At 43.4% G+C, this 23,243-nt stretch overlaps 1 pseudogene; it reads right to left on the bottom strand.

Annotated features, from left to right (window-relative positions):
• LOC139541866 (nuclear pore membrane glycoprotein 210-like) overlaps positions 1–23,243 on the bottom strand; it is a 58,517-nt pseudogene that overhangs the window by 27,661 nt on the left and 7,613 nt on the right.

The raw sequence follows: 23,243 nt of genomic DNA on the forward strand, positions 1-23,243 counted from the left end.
AGTGTATCCAGTGCATGAGGGCATTCCCTCACTACATCAAGTCGCGGTCGCATTCGCACTTCGGTCCGCAGGTAGTATAACTTTTCATTACATTTCATTACATTTCATTATAGTACAACGCTTTGATTTGTCTAATCTTAGCAATTTCTTCTTAGCTAGCTACATAGCCGTCTTTGTATCAAAGATAATTGCGTAATTATCGTATTTCGCCGTCCTAACGTAGTCTACACTGCTATCTGCCCAGCAGCTAGCCAGCTAGCAAACGTCCACCGTCTACCGAATAGCAGCACTGTAGAAACTATTACACTCAACTGAACGACTTGATTAGTGTAGTGTTAGCTAGCTACATAGTTGTCTTTGCGGCCTTCGTATCCAAGATAATTGTGTAGTTTAGAGTGTGTAGTTTTAGAGTGATTATCTTAATTTACCGAGGTTAGCTAGCCAGCTATTTGTCGTCCTTAACGTAGGAGACACTGCTAGCTAGCCAACAGCTAGCCAACGTCTACCGAATAGAACTTCCGCACTCAACAACCCGGTCACATTCCGCTTCGCTCCACAGGTAGTATCACATTTTCATTTCATTTCATTACAGTACAACGGTTTGATTTGTTTGATCGTAGCTAGCTACATAGCTAGCTACATAGCCGTCTTTGTATCAAAGATAATTGTGTAGTCTAGAGCGATTTTCTAGGTTAGCTAGCCAGCTATTGTCGTTCTTTTAACGCAACGTAACGTAATCAACACTGCTAGCTAGCCAGCTAGCCCCCGAATAGCAGCACTGTAGAAACTATTACAGTCAACGGAACGACTTGATTAGTGTAGTGTCAACAACGCAGCCACTGCCAGCTAGCCTACAAAGTCAACAACGCAGCCACTGCCAGCTAGCCTACTTCAGCAGTACTGTATCATTTTAATCATTTTAGTCAATAAGATTCTTGCTACGTAAGCTTAACTTTCTGAACATTCGAGACGTGTAGTCCACTTATCATTCCAATCTCCTTTGCATTAGCGTAGCCTCTTCTGTAGCCTGTCAACTATGTGTCTGTCTATCCCTGTTCTCTCCTCTCTGCACAGACCATACAAACGCTCCACACCGCGTGGCCGCGGCCACCCTAATCTGGTGGTCCCAGCGCGCACGACCCACGTGGAGTTCCAGGTCTCCGGTAGCCTCTGGAACTGCCGATCTGCGGCCAACAAGGCAGAGTTCATCTCAGCCTATGCCTCCCTCCAGTCCCTCGACTTCTTGGCACTGACGGAAACATGGATCACCACAGATAACACTGCTACTCCTACTGCTCTCTCTTCGTCCGCCCACGTGTTCTCGCACACCCCGAGAGCTTCTGGTCAGCGGGGTGGTGGCACCGGGATCCTCATCTCTCCCAAGTGGTCATTCTCTCTTTCTCCCCTTACCCATCTGTCTATCGCCTCCTTTGAATTCCATGCTGTCACAGTTACCAGCCCTTTCAAGCTTAACATCCTTATCATTTATCGCCCTCCAGGTTCCCTCGGAGAGTTCATCAATGAGCTTGATGCCTTGATAAGCTCCTTTCCTGAGGACGGCTCACCTCACAGTTCTGGGCGACTTTAACCTCCCCACGTCTACCTTTGACTCATTCCTCTCTGCCTCCTTCTTTCCACTCCTCTCCTCTTTTGACCTCACCCTCTCACCTTCCCCCCCTACTCACAAGGCAGGCAATATGCTCGACCTCATCTTTACTAGATGCTGTTCTTCCACTAACCTCATTGCAACTCCCCTCCAAGTCTCCGACCACTACCTTGTATCCTTCTCCCTCTCGCTCTCATCCAACACTTCCCACACTGCCCCTACTCGGATGGTATCGCGCCGTCCCAACCTTCGCTCTCTCTCCCCCGCTACTCTCTCCTCTTCCATCCTATCATCTCTTCCCTCTGCTCAAACCTTCTCCAACCTATCTCCTGATTCTGCCTCCTCAACCCTCCTCTCCTCCCTTTCTGCATCCTTTGACTCTCTATGTCCCCTATCCTCCAGGCCGGCTCGGTCCTCCCCTCCCGCTCCGTGGCTCGACGACTCATTGCGAGCTCACAGAACAGGGCTCCGGGCAGCCGAGCGGAAATGGAGGAAAACTCGCCTCCCTGCGGACCTGACATCCTTTCACTCCCTCCTCTCTACATTTTCCTCTTCTGTCTCTGCTGCTAAAGCCACTTTCTACCACTCTAAATTCCAAGCATCTGCCTCTAACCCTAGGAAGCTCTTTGCCACCTTCTCCTCCCTCCTGAATCCTCCTCCCCCTCCCCCCCCTCCTCCCTCTGCAGATGACTTCGTCAACCATTTTGAAAAGAAGGTCGACGACATCCGATCCTCGTTTGCTAAGTCAAACGACACCGCTGGTTCTGCTCACACTGCCCTACCCTGTGCTCTGACCTCTTTCTCCCCTCTCTCTCCAGATGAAATCTCGCGTCTTGTGACGGCCGGCCGCCCAACAACCTGCCCGCTTGACCCTATCCCCTCCTCTCTTCTCCAGACCATTTCCGGAGACCTTCTCCCTTACCTCACCTCGCTCATCAACTCATCCCTGACCGCTGGCTACGTCCCTTCCGTCTTCAAGAGAGCGAGAGTTGCACCCCTTCTGAAAAAACCTACACTCGATCCCTCCGATGTCAACAACTACAGACCAGTATCCCTTCTTTCTTTTCTCTCCAAAACTCTTGAACGTGCCGTCCTTGGCCAGCTCTCCCGCTATCTCTCTCAGAATGACCTTCTTGATCCAAATCAGTCAGGTTTCAAGACTAGTCATTCAACTGAGACTGCTCTTCTCTGTATCACGGAGGCGCTCCGCACTGCTAAAGCTAACTCTCTCTCCTCTGCTCTCATCCTTCTAGACCTATCGGCTGCCTTCGATACTGTGAACCATCAGATCCTCCTCTCCACCCTCTCCGAGTTGGGCATCTCCGGTGCGGCCCACGCTTGGATTGCGTCCTACCTGACAGGTCGCTCCTACCAGGTGGCGTGGCGAGAATCTGTCTCCTCACCACGTGCTCTCACCACTGGTGTCCCCCAGGGCTCTGTTCTAGGCCCTCTCCTATTCTCGCTATACACCAAGTCACTTGGCTCTGTCATAACCTCACATGGTCTCTCCTATCATTGCTATGCAGACGACACACAATTAATCTTCTCCTTTCCCCCTTCTGATGACCAGGTGGCGAATCGCATCTCTGCATGTCTGGCAGACATATCAGTGTGGATGACGGATCACCACCTCAAGCTGAACCTCGGCAAGACGGAGCTGCTCTTCCTCCCGGGGAAGGACTGCCCGTTCCATGATCTCGCCATCACGGTTGACAACTCCATTGTGTCCTCCTCCCAGAGCGCTAAGAACCTTGGCGTGATCCTGGACAACACCCTGTCGTTCTCAACTAACATCAAGGCGGTGGCCCGTTCCTGTAGGTTCATGCTCTACAACATCCGCAGAGTACGACCCTGCCTCACACAGGAAGCGGCGCAGGTCCTAATCCAGGCACTTGTCATCTCCCGTCTGGATTACTGCAACTCGCTGTTGGCTGGGCTCCCTGCCTGTGCCATTAAACCCCTACAACTCATCCAGAACGCCGCAGCCCGTCTGGTGTTCAACCTCCCCAAGTTCTCTCACGTCACCCCACTCCTCCGCTCTCTCCACTGGCTTCCAGTTGAAGCTCGCATCCGCTACAAGACCATGGTGCTTGCCTACGGAGCTGTGAGGGGAACGGCACCTCAGTACCTCCAGGCTCTGATCAGGCCCTACACCCAAACAAGGGCACTGCGTTCATCCACCTCTGGCCTGCTCGCCTCCCTACCACTGAGGAAGTACAGTTCCCGCTCAGCCCAGTCACAACTGTTCGCTGCTCTGGCCCCCCAATGGTGGAACAAACTCCCTCACGACACCAGGACAGCGGAGTCAATCACCACCTTCCGGAGACACCTGAAACCCCACCTCTTTAAGGAATACCTAGGATAGGATAAAGTAATCCTTCTCACCCCCCCCCCCTTAAAAGATTTAGATGCACTATTGTAAAGTGGCTGTTCCACTGGATGTCATAAGGTGAATGCACCAATTTGTAAGTCGCTCTGGATAAGAGCGTCTGCTAAATGACTTAAATGTAAATGTATAATTACAAATGCACAGAACACTGAGAAAACCCAGGAAGAGGTTCTTTAACACAAGCACATCCTTGCTCTTCTGTACTGATTGCAGAGAGAAAGAAAGTGTGTGTGTGTTGTATTGTGAAAGTGTGTGTAAGTGTGAATAGGTGTGTCCCAATCTTGCTGATTAAGAGAAAGGCTAATTGCTGCTCCGGGGAGAGTTGGCGAGGGGAGTGACCGAAGATCATTGGGCAGACTTTTGACAGGATCATTCACAACACAGAGCACAGGTAAAGGACCACTCATCAGGGTGTGTCGGTGCAGGGGTTAAACATTTTTTATAAATACAAAAGTAGGAAACACAGAAATCTTATGATGCAAAATGCATTATACGGGGATGATTGCTGTATTTTGAAAGTTACATATCTTGAAAACTTGATTGCTGACAAGCAAAACATTTTGGGACTATGTCAACAATAGACCAATGAAACAAATACCAAAATACAGTTTTTGATTAGAATCTTCCTTTAAAATAACACTATTTTTGTGAACAAATGTTTCATTTTATCATTATAACAATGCAAGTAGAAATCTGGTGCAGCTCAAGTCTACTACATAACCCACAATGCAATGCTCTCTCTCTGGGCTGGCTGTTGCTAGCTAGAAAAAGATGGCTACACACAATAATACCAAAGTCAATATCAGCATGTGAAGTAGCTAGCTTAGCTGTAAAAATCATCTAAAACTGCACTATCAATTTAGAAGTCTTACTTCATTAGGAGTTTAACTTGCAGTTTATCTCGGTTACTGAGCTATAAACTGCGTCTCTGCACAGTAATGCTGCTTTCCCACAGAAATACTTTTGAGGAGATGGGAAACCCCATTAGAAACGTACGGACGCCCATCGTGTATGTTACCCATGAGTCATCAATGGGTCACACAGTGCATTCTGGGTGATTCTTGGACAAGGAGAATTCTCCTTCAAGGAGTTAATTGGGTACTAGCTCAAAAACCGAACAATAGCATGAATTCTGGGAACAAGTTGTACAACATTGCAAATATTTTCCAAGATGTGAGATAATTAACTTGTTCTCTGTAATATTGTATAGCCTTGGAATCGTGACATTAGGTACTTTCGAGGAAAATAATCAGGTTTCTCAACTCATACCCTGACTTTGAGAAGGGATTGCGTGACGATTATCTTAGCAACCGTGTGACGAAGAATGACAACATGAATGTGATGGGTCGACAGTCAGTTGGGTGGGAAGTTTCAACATTCTTTGCCCAATGAGATTCCCATCTCCTCCTTTCTGTAATATCTCAGTTTCCCACAGACAGGGCGCATTGCGACATGGTACTTGTAGAAAGATTTTAGATTGAGCACATCTAAGAGAAATATGTACCTTGTCTTGACGATATAAACGAACGGATGTGTTCTAGACAGTATGCCCATACCATCTATTGGCTGATTTGGCGATCTGGAGTGGAGGTAATCGTTTTAAAAGCCTGAAATGTGATATGTTATCCCCCCATCTCCAGCGACGACAATTATGTAGCTATGACGCGTTCCTACATGGTGTCCAGATTTTCACATATGGACCACTTAGAAGTTAAATCATGGGGAAATGTTTTATTTTACCCACTGACAGAACATAGGCTTTCACCAAATTGACAGGAGTTTCATGATTTTTTTATATCTGGGAATGGATTACCCCCTTTAACCTTAAGTTTCTTTGTGTGCCTTCGATAGGGGAAAAGATTTAAGTAAACCAATATGAAATCCATGTGTGTGAATAGGCCATGCCCTCAGGTACAGGTAGGGGGGCATAGACTCACTTTGAGTGGTGGGTAGGTAGCGATGGTGATCTTGGCACTGAGGTAGACATTGCCGTGGGTGTAGCTGACCGTTAGGGCTGTGTATCCTGTGGCTAGAGCCTGGGCCCTTACCCCACTGCAGAGGTTCTGCCCTGTAGCCAGTCTACCTGTAGGGAAGGAAGGAGAGGGGGAGAAAGAGAGAGAGCGAGAGTCATATGGCTGCAATCCCAGAGGACCAAATTCTGCCATCTTTCATACACATCTCTTATCCAACACAGACACACAACAATATGTCCCAGGCAAGCAATAAAATGTATCAAGGAAGGCAATTGAAGTGGTAGATCTTATGTTCTTCCGTGGATCAAGAGAGCTTAGAGGGAAATTAAAACCAGATTGCCAATATGAATAGGATAAACTAAACACTACAGAGGGTCTTTGTGAAGGCTCCGCCCCTCAGCTAGGTACATAAAAAAAAATATGGGGAAAAAGTCATTTAGCAGAAGCTCTTATCCAGAGCGACTTACAGGAGCAATTAGGGTTTAAGTGCCTTGCTCAAGGGCATAGACAGATTTTTCACCTAGTCGGCTCGTAACTTTTTTCGGTTAATGTTTGGAAACATGTTAACATCGACTAACTAGTACAGTTGATAAAGATGTAAGATATGTAACTATACAATTCAATGCATTGACCAGTGATCCTTCACATCCTGTAAAATGAGTTAGGGGAGGGCTATACAGTCTCACCTTCATCGTTCCATAGTGCATTGGGTTGCGGACATCATGGGCGTATACCACACTGACGCCAATGTCACTGACGGTCGTCATCACTCCTTTCACTGTCACCGACGCAACAGCTAGGTTAGAGGAGGACCAGCTGAAATTCCCACTGCCTCCAGCTGCCTGGGACACAATGCAACATGGGTAAATATTGACACAGTCTGTAATACATCAAATTCGAGAGACACTCCAACTTGTATCTGTCATTCTAAGCCAGTGTCTGGCCTTATACAAATGAGTAGGTAGTTATAAGAAGTAACAAAAGAAGATTCACAAAATGTCTACATTTAAAATTATACATAAACACAGAACTTGACGGAAGTGAAGTGTAATTCATTGTAACGGTTCTCCTCTTCCTCCAAAGAGGAGGAGCATGGATTGAACCAAGACGCAGCGTGATACTTAGACATGATATTTATTTAGACACGACAAAACAACGAAGACAAAAAACGAACTATACTTGAATTAACTAACAAAATAACAAAACGAATGTAGACAGACCTGGACGTAAGAACTTACATGTAACACGAAGAACGCACGAACAGGGAAATGACTACATAAAAACCGAAAGAACAAAATGAACAAACAAACCGAAACAGTCCCGTATGGTGCAACATAGACAGACACTGACACAGGAGACAACCACCCACAACAAACAATGTGACAACACCTACCTTAATATGATTCTCAATCAGAGGAGATGAAAACCACCTGCCTCTAATTGAGAACCATATCAGGTACCCATTCACCAACATAGAAACAGAAAACATAGACTGCCCACCCACACTCACGTCCTGACCAACTAACACATACAAAAACTAACAGAAAACAGGTCAGGAACGTGACATTCATTGTGGCTGATGTGAGAGTTTCTACTGCATGAATTCCAACAGAAATAACAGTGAACATATGTTGTATTTAACAGGGACAAATACCTGTATTGTGGTAGGCTCCAACCTTGGGCTGCCATGGAAATGTGAGGATACTGGGACTGAGGACTATGGGATTGTAGATTTCTACATCCTGTTCATTGTGGACTGGGTTTGCCAGCTCATGGACTCCTCCATCCTAGAACACAAACATAACCTTGTTACGACATAGCCAGGCTGTTTCTAACTAATGATCATGATCTCTCACAATTCAATAAGATCGCATAAAGTATTAAAGTAAGATAACAAAAAACAAACAAAAAATCTGCAAATAAACTAATCCAAGGTTTCTACAAAACTCACTTGATCCACTACAGATTTGAGTGTAGCATCAATTAGTGTTAGCCTGTTGTTTAAAGCCTTGACACGGTGGTAGGACCCATTCAGGGAGGACTCTAGAATCTCAAAGTACTCATCTGGAAACACAGCTTCGATCCGGATGTTCTGCAAGCACAAACAATCAAGATAGTAGCATTTAAAAATACAGAGGGGAATGAGAGTGAAGAACTGTTTTAAAGGCCCAGTGCAGTCTAAAAGCGTGATTTTCCTACGATTTATATATATTTCCATACTATTAGGTTGGAATAATACTGAAATTGTGAAAATTATGATAACGCCCTTTTAATGTAAGAGCTGTTTGAAAAGAACGCCTTCATTTCTGGAGTTTTGGCCTGCCTGGGAACATCACCAGGCGGTAAATTAGTTAATAGACCATTAAGAAAGCTCTCTGCCAACAACAGGTAATTTCCCTTTTTCCCCCTCCCCACTCAAACCACTCCCAGACAGTCCTAACAAAATTCTTGCTTGTAAAATTGCTCATTGCTATGAAGCCATTTTTGTATATTTTTGACCATTTTAATTGAAAACATTCGCAGTACGGTATCTAATTGTTACCCAGAAATCATTTGATATTGAGATTTTAAAAAGCGCTGCATTGGACCTTTTAAAGTGTGCAAAAAAGCTAACCATTAAAGAGAGGACAGTGCATACAATCTGGCTAAGATGATAACATAGCAAAATCTTCCTTTCCAGTATTTGAATGTCTCCCAGCTATAGTTCAGTCTACAGTTGATTAGACATCAAGAGGGATATGCCATACAAAAAATCTAGTTTCCATTTTATAAGAGGGAGAAGACCAGGGAGCGTGACAGTGTTTTGACAAATATAACAAACAATGGTGTAGAATTAAGACAACTTAGGCTGAGCTTACATCAGATAAGTAAATCCTATTGCTTGACTTGTCAAACACTTCGATAAGGATATCATACACTCGTCCTGTTTCTAGAACCCAGCTCTCTACAGCATTCATCTTAAATCCTGGTAGTAAAAGAGAAAAGCAAAACAAGTTATAATTTGACGTGAAACAGGATATGTAGTTCAGAAATCACTCAATAACTAACAATGGTTTACTTTAAATGCTTCACTAATGCACAAGGATGAACAAAACGCATGCAACCATACCCAAGTATCCCGGTTCCACAACATACAGAGTCCCGTTGGGCATGCAAGACACCCCTTGCATGCGAAGGCCTGAGCAATTGTTAAGGACAATAAAGTTAGGTTATACAAAGAGGCATACAGGGACCATTTTAAACACAGTTTAAATCATGTGTTTGTCAAATGCACAATACAACCTGCTGGGATAATTCTTAAGTAGTGAGCTTTAGCTAGACATGTCCCCCCCCCCCAGACTGTCAAGTCCTGTTATATTACTGCCTGTCTCTGCAATCCACTGAGAATGATATGAGAGAACGGAACACTCAACTTATCTAATCATTAATCCCTACATACACACCATTCATGGTACACACCATTCATGGTACACACCATTGCATGTCATTACATTAAAATAAACCAGTGGTTCCCCAACTTTTCACACGGTCCCCCTTCCATCATCGGGGAACATCCCACGCATGGGGCAGATATATATATATTTTTAAGTTTTAAAGCTAACTTCCTGCAATTTTACACATTTTGCCATGAGTGACTCAAACATTACAACAAAATCAATGGGCTAAAAACCTAGCTTAAAAACATTAGCTGTCATGGACTAGTTGATCTGAACATTTCTTATAAATAGCTCTCCAAGGTCTGCCATGACAAGAGGAAACTGCTGATGCACTACGCAATGTATTTTAGATTTGTTTTAGTTGCTGCTAATTACCAACTAATGTTAGAGCAGTGTAGAGGAGTCTCAGACCTAAACTAATCAAGATCATATGAAGTGTATGTTGTCTTAAAAAGGATACTCTTGTGATAAAGCAGCACGTTGATGTGTCCCAGCTGCAGGGCGTTAACAGTGGAGGTGCTCTGGTCCAGACTAGCCACAGCCAGGTCAGTGTTTCCATCAGCACCAGCCACACTGTCCTGGAGGTGCAGCTCATGTTGATCACATGTCATGGAGAACTCTGGAACACATTACCCTGGGTCAGCGCTTCATGATTTGTCTTCCTTAACTATTTAACTATACCTGAACTGTGATATGAATACCATCTAATCATTATTGATACTACATTATTGTATCCAATGACACAATTCAATACTTTTCTAGACACCCTTTTTTGTGACTATTGTCGTTACATCATTGGATTTGTAATTTCATAGAATGATAAGTTCAGACCCACCTGTGATCTTTCCCTGTCTGATCTTCTGGACCTTGTATTGGATGGATGTGCCCACCAGCAGGTAGACATCACATGCAGGGCTCAGCAGGATGTTCTCCAGAATCAGCAGTTTCACCTCTGCTGCACCTACATTCTTTGTGAAGGGTAGATATCATAGTTAAAGCACGGCGTACAAACGGCACATGCCATTTTCTACATCGAGAAACCAGATCAACTCCATTGCAGTATGATTCACACGCCATCAATAGCTACCAACCCTCAAAGGCACGCCTTTAATCAAATGTTTAATCTAAACTCTAGATCACATTTACTCCACACACAGAAACACATACAAAGCTCTCCCTCCATTTGGCAAATATGACCATAACTTAATCTTCCTGATTCTTGCTTACAAGTAAAACCTCTAACAGGAAGTACCAGTGACACGCTCAATTCGGAAGTGGTCCAATGAAGCGAATGCTAAGCTACAGGACTGTTTTGCTAGCACAGACTGGAATATGTTCTGGGGTTCATCCGATGGCATTAAGCAGTTTACCCCATCAGTTACCGGCTTCATTAATAAGTGCATCAATGACAACGTCCCCACAGTCACTGTACATACATATCCCAACCAGAAGCCATGGATTACAGGCAACATCTGGACTGAGCTAAAGGCTAGAGCTGCCACTTTAAAGGACCGGGACACTAACCCGGATGCTGATAAGAAAGCCGGTGTGAGTAAGACCTTTAAACAGGTTAACATTCAAGGCCAGATGCACTGACCAGCTGGCAAGTGTCTTCACTGACATTTTCAACCTCTCCCTGACCCAGTCTATAATACCTACATCTTTCAAGCAGCCCACCATCGTCCTAAGGCAGGGCAATATGGCCTTAAAATCATCTTGATTTTTTAAATTTATGGGCGATTCACGAGATATCTCCTATCCAGTGCATTCGGAGAGTATTCAGACCCCATTGTCCACATTTTGTTACGTTACAGCCTTATTCTAAGATGGAGTCAATTGAGAATTTTAAAAATGTATAATAATCTACACACAATACCCCATAATGACAAAGTAAAAAGAGTTTTGTAGAAATATTTGCAAATTTATGAAAAAAAAATAAAAAAATAACCTTTACTCAGTACTTTGTTGAAGAACCTTTGGCAGCAATTACAGCCTCAAGTCTTCTTCTGTATGACGCAACAAGCTAGGCACACCTGTATTTGGGGAGTTTCTCCAATTCTTTTCTGCAGATCCTCTCATGCTCCGTCAGGTTGGAGGGGAGCTGCACAGCTTTTTTCAGGTCTCTCCAGAGATGTTCAAGTCCGGACTCTAGCTAGCCCACTCAAGGACGTTCAGAGACCTGAATCCCCTCCTGCGTTGTCTTAGCTGTGTACTGAGGGTCGTTGTCCTGTTGGAAGGTTAACCTTTGCCCCAGTCTGAGGTCCTGAGTGTTCTGGAGCAGGTTTTCATCAAGGATCTCTCTGTACTTTGCTCCGTTCATCTTTCCCTCGATCCTGACTAGTCTCCCAGTCCCTGCCGCTGAAAACATCCCCACAGCATGATGCTGCCACCACCATGCTTCACCGTAGGGATGGTGCCAGGTTTCCTCCAGATGTGATGCTTGGCATTCAGGCCAAAGAGTTCAATCTTGGTTTCATCAAACCAGAGAATCTTGTTTCGCATGGTCAGAGTCCTTTAGGTGCCTTTGGCAAACTCCAAGTGGGTAGTCATGTGCCTTTTACTGAGGAGTGGCTTCCGTCTGGCCACTCTACCATAAAGGCCTAATTGGTGGAGTGCTGCAGAGATGGTTGTCCTTCTGGAAGGTTCTCCCATCTCCACAGAGGATCTCTGGAGCTCTGTCAGAGTGACCATCAGGTTCTTGTTCACATCCCTGACCAAGGCCCTTCTCCCCCGATTGCTCAGTTTGGCCGGGCGGCAAGCTCTGGGAAGAGTGTTGGTGGTTCCAAACTTCTTCCATTTAAGAATGATGGTGGCCACTGTGTTCTTGGGGACCTTCAATGCTGCAGAAATGTTTTGGTACCCTTCTGCAGATCTATGCCTCGACATAATCCTGTCTCAGAGCTCTATGGACAATTCCTTCGACCTCATGGCTTGGTTTTTGTTCTGACATGCACAGTCAACTATGGTACCTTATATAGATGTATGTGCCTTTCCAAATCATGTCCAATCAATTGAATTTACCACAGGTGGACTGCAATCAAAATGTAGAAACATCTCAAGGGGGATCAATGGAAACAGGTCTCATAACAAAGGATCGGAATAGTTATGTAAATTAGCTCTTTCAAATGATGTGTTTTTGTTTAGTTTTTTAAGCAAAATGATCTAAAAACCTTTTTTCGCTTTGTCATTATGGGGTATTTTGTGTAGATTGAGAACATTTTTATTTAATACATTTTAGAATAAGGCTGTAACGTAACAAAATGTGGAAAAAGTTAAGGGGTCTGAATACTTTCTGAATGCACTGTTCATCTCAATTTTTTTAAACGTTCTAAATAAGCTTTGTTGCACAGTTAAAAAGGTCAATACACTGCAGCTTCATTAAATAGTACCCGCAAAACACCAGTCTCAATGGCAACAGTGAAGACGTGACTCCGGGATGCTGGCCTTCTAGGCAGAGTTGCAAAGAAAAAAACATATCTCAGACTGGCCAATAAAAATTTAAGATGGGCAAAAGAACAGACACTGGACAGAGGAACTCTGCCTAGAAGGCCAGCATCCTGGAGTCGCCTCTTCACTTTTGAAGTTGAGACTGGTGTTTTGCGGGTACTATTTAATGAAGCTCCCAGTTGAGGACTTGTGAGGCGTCTGTTTCTCAAACTAGACACTCTAATGTACTTGTCCTCTTGCTCAGTTGTGCACCGGGGCCTCCCACTCTATTCTGGTTAGAGCCAGTTTGCTCTATTCTGTGAAGGGAGTAGTATACAGCGTTGTACGAGAGCTTCAGTTTCTTGGCAATTTCTCGCATGGAATAGCCTTCATTTCTCAGAACAAGAATAGACTGACGAGTTTCAGAAGAAAGTTATTTGTTTCTGGCCATTTTGAGCCTGTAATCGAACCCACAAATGCTGATGCTCCAGATACTCAACTAGTCTAAAGAAGGCCAGTTTTATTGCTTCTTTAATCAGAACAACAGTTTTCAGCTGTGCTAACATAATTGCAAAAGGGTTTTCTAATGATCAATTAGCCTTTTAAAATGATCAACTTTTATTAGCTAACACAACGTGCCATTGGAACACTGGAGTGATGGTTGCTGATAATGGGCCTCTGTACGCCTATGTAGATATTCCATAACAAATCAGCCGTTTCCAGCTACAATAGTCATTTACAACATTAATGTTGTCGTGTCTTTGGCTATGCCGGATTAAGTGATATGACATGCTATTCTATAAAATAGTTTCTCCGTAATTAATATTACCTGATTGAGCTAATCATGTAAATGTAATTAACTAGAGAGTCGGGGCACCACGAAGGAATATTTATAGAGCTGTTATCTTCCGAATAAACTCTTAAAGACCTAGTAATATTTTACATCAATAGCAGTCAATATTAATCGTCACCTTAATTCAGTCTCATCTGAAAGTTGTAAATTCTTGGTTATCTTCACGAACCCTGGCTAACAAGTTGAATCAGCAATACAAAATTAAGTTTAATTATTTATTTACTAAATACCTAACTAATCACACAGAATTACATATACACAGAATGAATCATACCTTGATTACAAATTACGTCATAAAGGAAAACGTCCCTAGCGGGCGGAACAGATATGACAGCTGGTTACACAAAAGAAAAAGGGGCTGGGTTTGAGTGAAAGAGCGGGAAGACCGAAGAACAATGGCGAAGCTGTGCTATCGTAAATACAGTATCTTATGCATTCTAAATTACCGCCCATTTGGAAAAGGAAAATGCAATAAATATTTACTCTGAGCTGCGCTTCGGTAGGTTGGTGGTAGATGGGAGGCCGTGTTGCCCAACCGAGTCCTTTGTCCTTTGAAGAATGTCTCTGGTGGTAAACTGGATACGTTGTAGTAACGTCGTTGTGTGGTAGACGGGATACTCTGTCTGTTCTTTCATAGCCCTCGTTTGCAGCTGCTGTTGCTAACTCAACGGCTAGGAGGTATCACTTCTGTAGTGAATAAGAGTTCAAAGTACCATACCATTCGCAACCAAAGCTCACGCTGAGGTTGGCTTAGTTCTGTAGTTGACATGTTAGTCCTTTTAACGCAAAGGCTGCAGACCTCACGTACTTGGAACAGGAGGTTACATTTTCGTCAAGGCTTTATATAGTGGAGCGAGAAGGGTGTGTCTGAAAAGTTTATAACCCATGTCTCTTCACAGGGGCGGGCCACTGGTTGAGCAGAGCCCTAACCTTATGAAATCCCAAATCTCTCATTTGGAAGCTAAAATTACATTTAATCTCTTCACCAATAATTTTATATTCAAACATTTAAATTGAACAACAATTCCATGTGACTCCGATAACTACAATGTGCAGACTTTCCACTGTAGAGTTTATGTCATCCTATCATTGATGAGAATGTCCCAAATTACAACCGAACTGACATAATATACATTAAGTACCACCGCATATGTTCAACTGGTCGGATTACCAGAATATAGTTCATTTCCCCCCACCTTTCTGATGTTCCCAGAATCTCTATGTTAACCAAGGGGTTTTCAAATTTCACATCAGTAGGGTAGAGAGAGGAAAAAAAGGGGGGGGGGGGGGTATTTATGACTGTCATAAACCTACCCCCAGGCCAACGTCATGACAATGTCTACACTATTTCTGATCAATTTGATGTTATTTTAATGGACAACAAAATTGATTTTCTTTCAAGAACAAGGACATTTCTAAGTGATGCTAAACTTTTGAACGGTAGTGTATATGTATAGTACATAGCTACCTCAATTACCTCGTACTGTATATAGCCATGACATTTACTGTGTATTTATTCCTCGTGTCACTATTTCTATTTTATCTAATCTTTACCTCTGCATGGTTGGATATGGACCCGTAAGTAAGCATTTCACCTTTAGTCTAGACCTGTTGTCTACAAAGCATGTGACAAATACAATTTCATTTAGTCAACTTTGCATCATTACATTTACATTTCAGTCATTTAGCAGACTGTTATCCGGAGCAACTTAAAGTAGTAATTAGGGTTAAGTGCCTTGCTCAAGGGCATGTCGGCAGATTTTTTTCACCTAGTCGGCTCGGGCTTTCGAATCAGCAACCTTTCAGTTACTGGCCCAACACTCTTAACAGCTAGGCTACCTATAATTGACTGTTCTACAACATCGCACAGTGGTACTGTCATCTCTGACTAATATTAGGTCCATCTTATGACCCTGGAGTTTTTTTTAAATTTTCAGACGGGTGACCTCATAGCAAACAGGTCATCACCTGGCAACGGTCCAGATGGCTAGACTAACTCTACTAGCTGTGACATCACAGTAACGCAAGTCAGCCTGTTATTTATAGCCGTCTATACCCCTGGAGGGCTGCTGTCTGCCAGCCACGAGCTGAGATGATCGAAGGAAACTATTTTAAAAGGAGCTAAAGTTCTTCTACTCCTCTAATGTTCCTGTCTCTCGCTCCTAAAAATACATCTGATTGCGGTCCTTGAGCCAGTATTTGATTCTTAACTATAGAGTATGATAATCCATCTCCACAGACTACTTCAAAAACAAGGTAAGAAATTCAGGAAATTATTAAACGGAATACCTTATACAGAGATTCTTGTATTTTCGCCTTGAGCTTAGCGTGGCCCGTTTTCAGTCCTGACACCAAGATGATATCTCCCTGTTTCCCCACTCTCTCCATCTCAGAGATGTAACCAGAGGGGGTGTAAGTAGACTCAGAGAATTTAAGAACCCCTGAGGGAAGGAAAATGCATAACAAGCCTATTATTGACAGTGACAAACTGACATCTTACAATTAACCTAAGTAATATGTTGAACTTGTGATAAGATAATCTGAGGTCTATCATATACTATTCTGGCACAAGGCAAATCATATACAGATGTATTCAATAACCTGATAAATCACAGGTTAGATTGAATTTGTATTGAACTGCCATCCTTAAACCAGTTCTTGTTAGAATTACATTGTTGACTATCTACTTTAACGTTCACTCCTACAGGCAGGCTCCTTTCTCCAGGCTTGAGTGCACAGCAATGTGGAGGAACTCACCGTAATGAGTTGCAGGAGTAAGGGAATCTATCCCTGTCTGCATCTTTCACTATGGTCCAATCAAACACCAAGCTCGCCAGAGTACTGAAGGTGTTTCCTGCACAATCAACAATTTGGGGGTTAGAGACATGGCTTAACACATGCGTCCAATGCTTGGGATTTGATTTAAAGTACATAAAAATGTAGATGACCCAATTTAATTTTCAACTAAAAATATATATTACATGTGACATGCAAAACATTGTCTTGTGAATTTGATGTGAAGTGTTCAAAGGACTTAACCATTTACACTCGTAAGAATTGGCCTATATGGATAGAAATGTTTCTTACTGAAGAAATATGAAAAGCATATGCACAACAATGGTAGGCATTGAAAGGGAACAGTTTGGATATTATGGTGAAATTATTAGACCAAAAGGTGAGGACAACAGTTCACCTGACAAGACTGAATCCAAACATTATACTGTTGAATTCATGTGCATTTTACATTTACTGTACTTTTTGCAGCATTTGGTGATAATGAAAATCCTGGAAAATGTGGGGTAGGTGCAACATAAGATAAAATAAATGACAAAGTGTGCAGTAAAGTCCTTTAAATGAACTTATGGCTCCAAGAAGAGTCTTCAACAGCTTTCATGAGCTCTCCTAGCTGTGCCGTTGTTTGGAACACAACCCTGCATCCCCAACATCACACAATTACTGTTGTTGTTTACGCATATAAAGGATAAATCACTGTGGACAAGACTGAAAATAGAGCACACTAGTTTGACAAGTCCCTAAAGGTTGCAGTCACGTAAGCCCAAACAAAACCAGCAATCCTCTCAACACGATATTTTAGCTATTCCATTTGACAGATCTGAGAGTAGTACACATCAAGGCCAAAACAAATACCAAAATGCAATGCGCCTTTGGGCTGTCATCAAAGAGAATCAGGTTGTGGCGCCAGCTCATGTAAAAGAGTGTCTGTGCCTGGCCATAATGAAACCAGTGAGACAGAACAAACAGAGACATTAACTGCTGCATCACGACATGGAAGGCCGGCCTCACGACATCTCAATCATCACTACTGGAAAAGTCGTTAAACCCTTCTAGTGCACACAACAATGTGGATCTCTCTACGCATTATACTAAAGCGGGTAGCACTTTTCAGTTCTTCTTATATCTCTGTAGGAATCTCTGCAATTACTCTAGTAACATTGTATTAACATGTTGATACATAGCAATTGAGTAATTATATTGTCAAAAAAATACACAAGTGGAATCAGGACTTTATGATACCATGTTGATTCAATGTTATGAGTAATTACAGTGTTACTACATAGGTAGGTGTTATTATGACAGCACATGCCGATGTAAAAGGTCTTTGTTGACCAAAAGAGAACCAACAAACATAAGAGTGTATCCTTGAACACTCACCTTCAGAGTCCAGTGTGTGGATCTTCAGTTCCAATGGTGAGTCCTCCAGGTGCAGCTCTCTGGTGGTGGACACTATCTGGATCTCACTGATTATGTCCACGATGGCATGACAGCGCAGCACCTGTCCCATTACGGAGGAGAGGGGAAACAAGTCACATACACAGGTACTGTATCAACACTTGAGACATCTACAGAACCAGAAGTGTATATAAAAAAAAAGTCAGGAATCAGTTGAGGCTAACTCAGCTGAGTTTTGATAGGTCATGCCGTGATGAGTCATGTGCTACATTCAGTATCGGACTGTACAACGTGGCAGAAGTCTGGGTGTTGTTGTAATTCTGGATGGCCAGAGAGCTAGCAACAATGACAAGAAGCTTCCATGTGGGGGCTTGTAGGTGGCTCATTTCAGCTAGTTTTATCTTGTTCTTGATACCATGTCTTGTTTTGAGGTGAAGATGCTCCTAAGCAACTTTGCAGTATTTTTTTAAATGTTATTTCTCACGTTATAAGTCTAGAATGTTCTTTGCAATATTACACACAGCCGGAAAGAACTTTTGGATATCAGAGAGGCGTTAACTCACCAGTATTTTTACCAGGAATATGACTTTCCTGAATTGGATCCTTAATTCGCACCTTTCAAAGCAATTGAACTTATCCTAGAGGCTGCTCCAAGACGCCGCCAGCGGAGAAGAAGTATTCGTGGTGGACTTTTAGTTAGACTCAGAAAACGTGCACACCATCCACCGCTTCCAAGTATATTACTCTCTAGTATTCAGTCCCTGGACAATAAAGTAGACGAGCCCAGGGCGAGAATCTCCTTCCAGAGAGACATCAGGGATTGTAACACTGTTTCACGGAATCATGGCTCTCTCCAGATATACTGTACCTGTCCATACAGCCAGCTTGGTTCTCAATACATCGTGCAGATAGGCGGAGGTGTATGTTTCATGATTAACTACTCATGGTGTGATTGTGATTGCAACTTAAGTGATTGCAACTTAAGTCCTTTTATTCAACCGACCTAGAATACCTCAATCAAATGCCGACCGCATTACCATGGTTGAGAATTTTGTCTTCGGTAATCGCCATGTCCGTGTATATTCCCCATCAAGCTGATACCACGACAGCTGTCAAGGAACTACACTGGACCTTGTACAAACTGGAAACCGCATATCCTGAGGCAACATTTATTATAGCTGGGGACTTTAATAAAGCAAATCTGAGGAAAACGCTACCGAAGTCCTATGAACACATCGCCTGTGGTACTCGCGCTTCGAAAACTCTAAACCGATGTTACTCTCCCTTCCAGAATGACTACAAGGCCCAACCCCCACCCTCCGTTCGGCAAATCAGACCAAGAATCCATTTTCCTTCTCCCTTCCTATAGGCAGAACTTTAAAAACAGGGAGTACCCCTGCTAAGGTCTATTTAACGCTGGCCTGACCAATTGGAATCCATGCTTCAAGACTGTTTTGATCATGCGGACTGGGATATGTTCCGGGTTGCCTCTGAGCATAACATTGACGTATACACTGACACGGTGACTGAGTTCATAAGGAAGTGTATAGGGGATGTTGTTCCCACTGTGAATATTAAACCTATCCAAATCAAAAACCGTGGATAGATGGCAGCATTCGTGCAAAACTGAAAGTGCGAACCACCGCATTCAAACACGGCAAGGTGACTGGGATACAAACAATCCAGTTATGCCCTCCATAAAGGCAATCAAACATTCAAAACGTCAGTACAGAGACAAAGTGGAGTCGCAATTCAACGGCTCAGACAAGATGTACTGTATGTGGCAGGGACTCCAGACAATCATGGATTACAAAGGGAAAACCAGCCATGTCACAGACACCGACGTCTTGATCCCGGACAAGCTAAACATCTTCATTACCTGCTTTGAGGATAACACAGTGCCAACGCTCTCGTTCTCTGTGGCCGATGTAAGACAGTTAAGCGTGTTAACCCTCGCAAGGCTGCCGGCCCAGACAGCATCCCTAGCCGGGTTCTCGAAGCATGCGCAGACCAGCTACATGGCGTGTTAATGGACATAATCAATCTATCCCTATCCTAGCATTCATTTGTCATCATGAAATGCTTCAAGAGGCTAGCTAAGGATCATATCACCTCCAGCTTACCCGACACCCTAGACCCACTGCAATTTGCATACCGCCCCAATAGATCCATGGATGATGCAATCACCATCGCACTGCCCTATCCCATGTTGACAAGAGGAATACCAGCATAAGAATGCCATTCATTGACTACAGCTCAGGCTATAACATCATAGTACCCTCCAAGCTCATCGTCACCTATGCAACTGGGTCCTGGACTTCCTGACATGCTGTCCCCAGCTGGTCAAGGTAGGAAACAACATCTCCACTATGCTGATCCTCAACACAGGGGCCACACAAGGGTGCGTGCTCAGCCCCCTCCCGTACTCCCCGTTTACCCATGACTACGTGGCCACGCATGCCTCCAACTCAAATCATCAAGTTCTCAGACCACACAACAGTGGTAGGCCTGATTACTAACAATGACGAGACAGCCTACAGGGAAGAGGTGAGGGCCCTGGTAGGGTTGTGCCAGGAAAATAACCTCCCTCAACATCAACAAAACAAAAGGAGCTGATAGTGGACTTCAGGAGACAGCAGAGGGAGCACGCCCCCATCCACAGGGCTGCAGTGGAGAAGGTGAAAAGCTTCCAAGTTCCTCAGCGTTACTGACAATCTGAAATGGTCTACCCACACAGTGGATGCTGTAGAAATTTGGCTTGGCCAATAAGACCCTCAAACTTTTACAGATGCACAATTGAGAGCATCCTGTCGGGCTGTATCACCGCCTGGTACGGCAACTGCACCGCCCACAACCGTAGGGCTCTCCAGAGGGGGGTGCGGTCAGCCCAACGCATCACAGGGAGCACACTGCCTGCCCATCAGGACACCCGGTGTCACAAGGCCAAAAAGATCAAGGACCTAAGCCACGGCCTGTTCACCCGCTATCATCCAGAAGGAGAGGTCAGTGCAGGTACATCACAGCTGGGAGCGAGAGACTGAAAAACAGGCCATCGCCATCAGACTGTTAAACAGCCATCACTAGCCCGGCCTCCACCCAGTCACTAGCCGGCTACCATCCGGTTACGCATGCTGCTTCAACTGTACATAGGGCAGCAGCCTAAGTCAGAAGTTTACATACACCTTAGCCAAATACATTTAAACTCAACTCCTGACATTTAATCCGAGTAAAAGGTCCCTGTTTTAGGTCAGTTAGGATCACCACTTTATTTTAAGAATGTGAATTGTCAGAATAATAGTAGAGAGAATGATTTATTTCAGCTTTAATTTCTTTCATCACATCCCAGTGGGTCAGAAGTTTACATACACTCAATTAGTATGCAGTAGCATTGCCTTTATATTGTTTAACTTGGGTCAAACGTTTTGGGTAGCCTTCCACAAGCTTCCCACAGTAAGTTGGGTGAATTTTGGCCCATTCCTCCTGACAGAGCTGGTGTAACTGAGTCAGGTTTGTAGGCCTCCTTGCTCGCACACACTTTTTCAGTTCTGCCCACAAATATTCTAGAGGATTGAGGTCAGGGCTTTGTGATGGCCATTCCAATACCTTCGTTGTCCTTAAGCCATTTTGCAACAACTTTGGATGTATGCTTGGGGCCATTGTCCATTTGGAAGACCCATTTGCTACCAAGCTTTAACTTCCTGACTGATGTTTTGAGATGTTGCTTCAATATATCCATATAATTTTCCAACCTCATGATGCCATCTATTTTGTGAAATGCACCAGTCCCTCCTGCAGCAAAGCACCCCCACAACATGATGCTGCCACCCCCATGCTTCACGGTTGGGATGGTGTTCTTTGGCATGCAAGCCTCCCCCTTTTTCCTCCAAACATAACATTATGGCCAAACAGTTCTATTTTTGTTTAATCAGACTAGAAGACATTTCTCCAAAAAGTATGATCTTTGTCCCCATTTGCAATTGCAAACCGTAGTCTGGCTTTTTTATGGCAGTTTTGGAGCAGTGGCTTCTTCCTTGCTGAGCGGCCTTTCAGGTTATGTCGATATAGGACTCGTTTTACTGTGGATATAGATACTTTTGTACCTGTTTCCTCCAGCATCTTCACAAGGTCCTTTGCGAATGTTCTGGTATTGATTTGCACTTTTCACACCAAAGTACGTTCATCTCTAGGAGACAGAACGCGTCTCCTTCCTGAGCGGCATGACGGCTGCGTGGTCCCATGGTGTTTATACTTGCGTACTATTGTCTGTACAGATGAACGTGGTACCTTCAGGCGTTTGGAAATTGCTCCCAAGGATGAACCAGACTTGTGGAGGTCTACAATTCTTTTTTAGAGGTCTTGGCTGATTTCTTTTGATTTTCCTTTTGATTTCCCATGATGTCAAGCAAAGAGGCACTGAGTTTGAAGGTAGGCCTTGAAATACATCCACAGGTACACCTCCAATTGACTCAGATGTTCTAAATTAGCCTATCAGAAGCTTCTAAAGCCATGACATAATTTTATGGAATTTTCCAAGCTGTTTAAAGGCACAGTCAACTTAATGTAAACTTCTGACCCACTGGAATTGTGATACAGTGAATTATAAGTGAAATAATCTGTCTGTAAACAATAGTTGGAAAAATTACTTGTGTCATGCACAAAGTAGATGTCCTAACCGACTTGCCAAAACTATAGTTTGTTAACAAGAAATTTGTGGAGTGGTTGAAAAACGATTTTTAATGACTCCAACCTAAGTGTATGTAAACTTCCGACTTCAACTGTAAATAGACATGAAAAACTGGTCACTTGAATAATGTTTACATAATGTTTTAACAATTTCATATGTATATACTGTATTCTAGTCAAGGCCATCCTATTCAACTTTTGCTGTACATACAGTGCCTTGCAAAAGTATTCATCCCCCTTGGCGTTATTCTTATTTTGTTGCATTACAACCTGTCATTTAAATAGATTTTTATTTGGATTTCATGTAATAGACATACATAAAATAGTTCAAATTGGTGAAGGGAAATGAAAAAAAGAACCCGTTTCAAAAAATTATACAAAATAAAAAACTGAGAAGTGGTGCGTGCGTATGTATTCACCCCCTTTGCTATGAAGCCCCTAAATAAGATCTGGTGCAACCAATTACCTTCAGAAGTCACATAATTAGTTAAATAAAGTCCACCTGTGTGCAATCTAAGTGTCACATGATCAGTCACATGATCTCAGTGTATATACACACACCTGTTCTGAAAGGCCACCGAATCTGCAACACCACTAAGCGGCACCATGAAGACTAAGGAGCTCTCCAAACAGGTCATGGACAAAGTTGTGGAGAAGTACAGATCAGGGTTGTTGTTTTTTTTTA

Source organism: Salvelinus alpinus, chromosome 17, assembly GCF_045679555.1.
Source record: "Salvelinus alpinus chromosome 17, SLU_Salpinus.1, whole genome shotgun sequence".
Classification (NCBI taxonomy): domain Eukaryota; kingdom Metazoa; phylum Chordata; class Actinopteri; order Salmoniformes; family Salmonidae; genus Salvelinus; species Salvelinus alpinus.